The sequence below is a fragment of the Delphinus delphis genome, chromosome 1 (genome assembly GCF_949987515.2).
Source record: "Delphinus delphis chromosome 1, mDelDel1.2, whole genome shotgun sequence".
Taxonomy (NCBI): domain Eukaryota; kingdom Metazoa; phylum Chordata; class Mammalia; order Artiodactyla; family Delphinidae; genus Delphinus; species Delphinus delphis.
Window position 1 is genome coordinate 104,645,304 of NC_082683.1, and position 8,182 is coordinate 104,653,485.

Here is an 8,182-nt window from a genome sequence, read left to right on the forward strand (position 1 = left end):
AGTATAGAACTACCACATGATCCAGCAATTACACTCCTGGGTATATAGCCAAAGAAAGTGAAAACACTGATTAGAAAAGATATATGCATCCCAATGTTCATAGCAGCATTATTTACAATAGCCAAGGTAATGGAAGCAAGCTGAGTGGCCTTCAACAGATGAATGGATAAAGAAGATGTGATGTGTGTAGTAGTTTTCACCCCTAGAAATTTGATTTGTGTCTTTTTACTAGGTCTTTACCTGCAAGGGGACCCTCTGACGATCTCCAGAGCTCTCGCTGTGCAGCTCTTTTCTCTGTAGTACTCCACCCTTAAACTCTAACTACCTTGGCCTCCCTGGACTCCCAGCTGCATCTTTTCAATTCAGAGAGATCACTGGACTATAACTGGCTTCCCCTTCCTTATTCTGCAGCCTTGAAACTCTCTTAATGCAGTGAGCTGGGGCAATCTTGGGACTCATTTGTTTCCATCTCAGAGACTGCTGTCTTTTGTTGCCTGATAGCCAGTGTTTTAAAATCATTGTTTCCTATATTTGTCTTTTTTTTTTTTCAGTGTTTCAGGAGATAAGGTAAAGTCTCTGTTATTCCTCATGCTTTCTTCCAAATCTTTTGTTTTATGCATTTATATCTTTAATCCATCTGGAATTTATTTTTTTATTGAGAGAAATATAGTTTTAATATTTTTTCCAATGGTTAGCCAGTTGCCCAAAATCATTTTTTGAATTCTTCCCTTCCCTCCTTACCCAGTTGGAAATGTCACCTTTATCATAAGCCAAACTTTCATAGATACTTAAGTCCGTTTCTGAACTCTTTATTCTGTCCCTTTGATTTTCCATTTTATTGAATAGCAAACCTTTTTACTTGTTGAAGTTTCAAAATATATTGCATTATCTAGTAGAGCTAATTATTTCTTATTTCTTTTTATTTTCAAGATTTCCTTGAGTATCCACACATGTTATTTTTATACTTGAACTTTAGTATCATTTTCAAGTTTCTTCTGATATATTATATATGTTATTTATTGGGATTGCATTAAAAATGTATGATCTAGACAAATTCAAAGGTAGCAAAGTGAAGAGTCAGGAGAGTACAAGTTCAATGACTTTAATTTTCATGGTGAAGTACGAGGCAAAGACAAGTTGGGAGTGAGTAGGGCAGTGGAAATTTGAGTGAATCATATTTACTATAAATGAGGTTATTGGATCCCAGATAAGGAAAGCACTATGGGTATATAAAACATTGACTGAATATCTCAGGACTAAGAGTGAAGGTTCATCAATGGCTATTTGTACTTCCATGTTTCCTTTCTCTGAAAATATGAAACATGCCACTAAAGGTCCCAGAATCAGTGTTTGTTACTACCGAATCGAACAAATCTCTAGTCATCCAATTTCTTTGAAAACACATGTCTCTCTGGTTTGCTGTCGTATCATCAGTGCCAAATATATTGCCTGTCCATATTTGGCACTGAATAAATATTAATGGAATGAACTAGTTAATTTCTGAGTGGTTTCCTCTGACTTCTGCTTAAGATGTTGTGTTGTTACCTCTGCCAGTCTGTCTTCAGATTCAAAATCCAGCCCAAAATCCTAATGATCAGTTCTCCAATAGCCTAGAAATGGAGAACTTACGGTGATTTCTTTTTTTATATATATATAAGTAAATGTTATTGTCTTCATAATTTTTTTTTTAATTTATTTTTTGGCTGCGTTGGGTCTTCCTTGCTGTGCATGGGCTTTCTCTAGTTGTGGCAAGCGGGGGCTACTCTTTGTCACGGTGCGCGGGCTTCACATTGCAGTGTCTTCTCTTGTTGCGGTGCACAGGCTCTAGGTGCGCAGACTTCAGTAGTTGTGGTGCATGGGTTCAGTAGTTGTGGCTTGCGGGCTGTAGTGCGCAGGCTCAGTAGTTGTGGTGCATGGGCTTAGTTGTTCCACGGCATGTGGGATCTTCCCGGACCAAGGATCAAGCCAGTGTCCCCTACATTGACAGGCGGATTCTTAACCACTGCACCACCAGGGACGTCCCTATGGTGATTTCTTCTGCTATAGAAACTGGCACAATGTCTTAAACTGTTGTTTGAAAAAAGGCTTCTTCAATCTTAGACTTCTTAAACTTCTTTCCGAATTACCCAAGTTATGGGAGAGCTAAGATAAAGGAGGGTTTAAGGCAAAAGTGACCTGATTTCTTTCAACCATTCAGAGGTGTTCATCTCAAAAATAGTGATAAAGAAGGGAAGGAGTCCACATTGTATTAACGTGTGATTTTACTTAATTTGGCCTTTAATAAACTGCACACTTCACTATTTGAACCACTTGATGGCTTTGTAAAAGTAGACTCTCTTAGGTACAATTTTTTAATAATTGTCTCTTGGATTGTTTATATCCAATCTCTTAGATTGGATGTAAACAAGCATATGGTTTAGATTGGTATAATACTTTCACCTTAAAACACCTCAAGGTAATTTCTGATGGAGAAAAACAGGGTGTTCTGTTTTCAGGGACGAAGTTTATTCTTCTGATAAGAAGAGATTTTAAGCACTCAAGGCAGTCTCCACAACAAGGGTCAATTCTTAACAAGAAAAGGAGAATTTAGAAAATTCAGAACCACTTAGACATTTTAGATCTTGTACTGATGAGAATTTCTGTAGACAAAGTAGAATCATTTGGAGCCTACCTCCTCCATTTTAACATTTATTTTATTGTTTTATTTAAAGGGAAGCAAGGCTTGAAATACTTTAATACCCCTTAGAGACTGTTTCGCTATTACATAGCCCATAAAAAGTAATATTTGGATGATTTAAAGGGAAATGAATCACAAGTTTAAAGTTTCAGTTTTCCTTGTATGCAGCAAGACTTCCCCCCACCCCCAGAGGCAATAGAAATAGCCCATAGGGTAAAATCTTAGATTTTATTGAAACAAAAAATATTATTTATGCATGTGCAGATAGTAATATCTGTCCCCAAATATTTTTATTTAAAAATATTTAGACGCTCAATCTTACAATTTTATATTGAATCAACAAGGGATCTAACAGCTTTCCCAATTTCTTCACGAAGGACAATTTTCTTACATCAAACCTGATCGATTAAATTCTCATTTCATAACCAAGTGGAAATGGGATCTCAGTTTCCCAGTTTCATAAGGTTTCTCTCAAAAGCTACTTCAGGGTTCTAAGTTACACACCCCAAAGGGGGTGATGGTGGTATAGTCCAGGGTATCCATGTAACGGGTTGGCAATATTTTCAATGTGGTTATTCATCATAAATTTAATACTTACTTCCTTTTACATATTTAATCTTCTTTAAACAAGATTTTCATTTAAGCATTGGACTTATGTGATATAAGCATTTCTCTGTAGGTTAATAAATGGCTTCACCCTTCACTGATATAAGGGCAATGGGAATCAACAAACCTGGTTGTCTCTCCTTGCTCTGCCATTACCTCCCTGAGTGCCACTGGGCAAATTCCATCATATTTTGAGCCCTGGTCTCCTCATCTGTAAATTAGGGTGGTTAGATGATCTTTAGGATCCCTCTCACAGCTGATTTGCAATTTTGGCATAGAAATCATTCATTAAATGGTAAAATTTATTTTTATTGATGAGCTTCCTTCATGGTGAATATTGGAATATCTTAATTTTAGAATCCTAAAGAGCCTAGAAGTTGACTCAAAAGTCTTGGACTTCTGTCTTGTCTCATTATTTACTAGCTGTGTAATCTTGGGAAATTTTCTCCATTTTTAAAGACTCAATTTCTTCATCTGTAAAATGAGGTGAAGGTAATACTGTTAGACACAGTTCTTTGTTGCAAATAATAGAATCCACTTTGCTAGTTTAGGCAGAAAAAGAATTTGTTCAAAATATTAAGCAACTCACAGAATCCTCTCGAGGCCAAGAGAGCCAGACTTAGGAATAGTGAGGCCAGAAACCACACCAAATTACGCTGTAGAATTTGCTCCAGTGAAAACACCATTGCTGCCAACACTTGGCAACAGCTCTGCTTCTCAGAGAGACATTTCCGTTTGCATTGATAATGCCAGGAACTCAACCATTGAGCCCCTGTGGTCCTGTTCACCTGGGATAGATGACATTCATGTCAGCCTCCTTGTAGCATTAGCCTCCAAGCTGAGGACTCACGTGGGTGCATCTGGTTGGCAACACCTATCACATGTCTGGTGTCAGCAACGAGGGAGCCTAGGACAGTGACTTCTGGCTGTGTCTTGGTGGTTACAATGTGGGAAACTCTCCAGAGCTCAGAAATTATGTTCAGAAGATATTGGGAAGCCTCCAACTACTACCTAGGAGAAAAATCAGTGCCCCAGGTAAGAACCCCTGCACTGTATGAATTGTTACCTACTGAATAGAAAGAAAAATAAGGCAGATGGAGCTTGGAAATGAAAATTGCAAGGAAATCTAGCCAGATGTGCTTTCCTTTTTATTGTGAATATATATATGTATTCACATAAATATGATTGTGAAATATATTCTCATTATAAAAAGTTCATGAAATACAGACAAAATCTAGGGAAGAAATAAGAATCATCCAATAATTCTACCAGCAGATAACTACTCTTACCATTTTGGTTCATACTCATCCATTCATCTAATAAGAGTTATAATTATATAATATGTACATTATTCATGTATATGTATTATCATATATAGATATATATACACACAAATTTGTATGTAGATACACATAATAATTATATATGATTTTGTACCCAATTAAAAAATTTTAAACAATATGTTTTGGGTATCTTTTCATGCTAATAAATGCTGATCATTATTATTTTTAAAGGCTGCATACCGGGCTTCCCTGGTGGCGCAGTGGTTGAGAGTCCGCCTGCCGATGCAGGGGATATGGGTTCGTGCCCCGGTCCGGGAGGATCCCACGTGCCGCGGAGCGGCTGGGCCCGTGAGCCATGGCTGCTGAGTCTGCGCGTGCGGAGCCTGTGCCCCGCAACGGGAGAGGCCACAACAGTGAGAGGCCCACGTACCGCAAAAAATCAAAAACAAAAACAATAAAGGTTGCATACCGTTATATAAATACGCAATTTTTTCACTAATCACCTATTCACAAATTATCTATTTTTTCACTAACTACCTAATTTAGGGAAATAAAATTTGTTTCAAGTATATTTAGTGGAAAGAATTTTGATACATGCAGTGAAATTGGCTTCAAAAAATTAGTAATAATTTGTACTTCCATGTGCAGCATTGAGTATGAATTTCCTCACATTGTCACAATACTTGATACTATCAACCGTTTTTATTTTAGTCATTTGTTAGGAGAAAAATATCTCAATGTTTACCTTGTATTTTTTAGTTTACTACTTAAACATATTTTATATATATTTATTTTCACTTATAGTTCTTTATTTTTAAACTGTGTGTTTATGTCCTTTGTCTACAAATAGATTGATTTTTTAACTTTATTAATTTTTAGGGCTCTGTATAAAGATATTATTATTTTTATCTTCTACATGTCCTCCAAATATCTTTTCCAAGGTTGTCATTGCCTTTTATTAAAATCGTGGTAAAACATATATAGTAAAGTGCACAGATCTTAAGTTTACAGACTGGTTTGTGTATATCACACAACAATCCCCTAGATGTAGAAAAATAACATTTCCAGCTCCCAGGAAGGCTCCCTCATGTTCCTTTCCGGTCAGTACTTCCCTACAGAGTAACCCCTATCCTGACACCATAGGATTGCCCGTTCAAGTATTGCCCGTTTTTGAACGTCATATACTAAATGGAATCATATGTAGAAACAAGTACACAGAAAAAAGTCTCTGGCTTCTTCTACTTACCATTATGTCTGGGAGAGTCATCCATGTTGATACAGGTAAAGTAGCTCATTATTCTGAACCACAATTTACCCGTCAGTAAAATGAGGACAATAATAGTACTTATGTTGTGGTTGTGGAGATAAATGTGTTAATATAGCTAGAACAGTGTTTGGCCCATGGTAAATTTATATGCTTAATACATGTTAGCTACTCGTATTACACTAGTATGCAATTTGCTAGTTTTTTACTTGGAGCGTTTGTATTGATATTCAGAAATGCGTTTAGTCATGCTTTAGCATTTGTGCGTTTATGTGCTAGTCTTGTATTGTTTGGATATTGTGTTTTGCTAGTAAATGCTACCTTCACCTACCTGGGTGCTTTTTCCCAAAGTTGTGAAATGAACCCTTACCACTCACATCCACCAAAGATTCCTAACAAACCTGCCTCCCAGATACGTCTCAGATCTGCTGACTTTTCTCCATCACTACCTTCTCCACTGTGGTCCATACCTCCATCATCACTCTTTTTGTCCACGGTGCTAGTTACCTAACCAGTCCTCCAGTTCTAAACGTGTGCTCCTTCCCCTTGACCTTAGGTAAACAATCTAAGACCTTATCGAGGTCTACCAGGCTCTTCACATCATGACCCTGCACCATCCCTCTCCATCCCTGGCTTGCACCGTTGTCCCTCTCACCCTCATGCTCTGGACACACTCCCTGCCCAGCAGCACAGTCTGCATCCCTAGGCTGACCAATCCCTACTTATTCTTTCTCACTGAAGTTTTCCCTGATGTGGCAATATCAAACGGATCTCCTTATGTAATCATTCATCTTACCTTTTTTTCCTTCCTTCTCAGCATTCGCAACATGTGTAATGATGCATTTATTTGTATATTTGTTTAATATCTCTTAGGTCTGTGAGGTACTATTTTGTTTGCCACTTTATCTAGCATCATGCTTTGCACATAAGAATGCTCAGTAAATGTTTATTGAACATTTACTGTTTACTGAATGGCTCCCAGTCTGGCTGTGAACACAGATACCTAGACAATAGCAATGAAAGGAAAAATGCAAACAGATATATGGACATAGATGTTGAGGGCACAGAGGAGGAAAAAAGAAACTATGCCAGGGTAATCCTCCCACTGGCACGTTACAGAGAGTTGCTCACTGATGAACTAACCTCCCCTTGAATGTTATTCTCTCAGAGTTGACATGTCGATGGCACTATGTTACCATTTAACACACAGGGAAGGAGTTGGGTTCTTGCCAGATATTAGATGCACAAGTCCCAACGGACTCAAGGAGGCAAACATTTGCCTGAGCTCTTGGCTCACACACAGAGCACAATGGCAGCTCTGAAGGGGGCAGGAGTCCTCTGCACCTACCAGCCCTGTTTATTTTCTCCTGCAGCAGAGGGGGTAGCATAGGTCAGCTGAAATGGTGCATCCTAGTGAATATTTATTGACCCAAAATATCATGCTGACAGACATGCGGACAGGCAGACACAGAGGCCTCGCTTCTGTGCTGCCAAGGTTGTGACACGGCTGACATTTCCCCGCACGGGTCCTGACTTCCCCAGCTGCTCCTGGGAAGCTGGTGTCTCACTGGTGGGGGTCACTGCAGATACTATGCCATATGCCTTCCATGCTGCTGCCCAGGCCTCCACCAAATGGTGGTCTCAAGATGTTTCCCGTTCCCCCAGCCCACACAAACGATCACCTAGCCAGTCTCTGTTTCAGTCTCTTCCCTACTAACCCTTCCATCTCCACCTTAACTCCATTGCAAGAATTCTAGGTGGCTAAACAAGTGTGCATTTCAAAGAGGGAAGCCCCCACCAACAGTCCCCTTTGTAGTAAAGAAATGAGTTCTCACTTTTGCCATAAAAAGTAATGGTGTCACAGAAATGTGGCTCTTAGTATCATTCTTTCCATTTTCTGGGTTTTCTTTCCCATCTCTCCCATCATAGCTGACTTTAATTCATTTAAATTTTATTTAAAACTCTTTGTTCCTGTTATAATAAGTATCAGAAAACCATAAAAAGCAAACGTGCAGGTTAAAATCACTGCTTTAAGGCTGGGACTCTTATAAACACTACCCATGATAAGAGAATTTTTCCAGTCACCCCAGAAGCCCCCTAAATGCTCCCCCTCAACCATGGCCTCTCTCCCTGCTAGAGTAACCACCAGCCCACCTAACTTTCACTGCAACCACTTACCACTTTTCTTTAGTCTTATCACCTAAGTGTATGTTCCTAAACACTAGTTTCATTTTACCTGTTTTTTAAATTATCTTTTTTTTTTAAGATTTTTTTTTAATGTGGACCATTTTTAAAGTCTTCATTGAATTTGGTACAATGTTGCTTCTGTTATATGTTTTGGTTTTTTGGCCG

The 8,182-nt window shown here is 38.5% G+C and overlaps 1 long non-coding RNA gene across 1 annotated transcript in view; it reads left to right on the top strand.

Annotated features, from left to right (window-relative positions):
- Positions 1–4,905, top strand: part of LOC132435842 (uncharacterized) — a 51,428-nt gene extending 46,523 nt beyond the window's left edge. Inside the window, exon 3 of the long non-coding RNA XR_009521664.1 lies at positions 4,798–4,905. This is a non-coding gene — a long non-coding RNA (uncharacterized lncRNA). The remainder of the gene's footprint in view (positions 1–4,797) is intronic.
- The last annotated feature ends 3,277 nt before the right edge of the window (positions 4,906–8,182 follow it).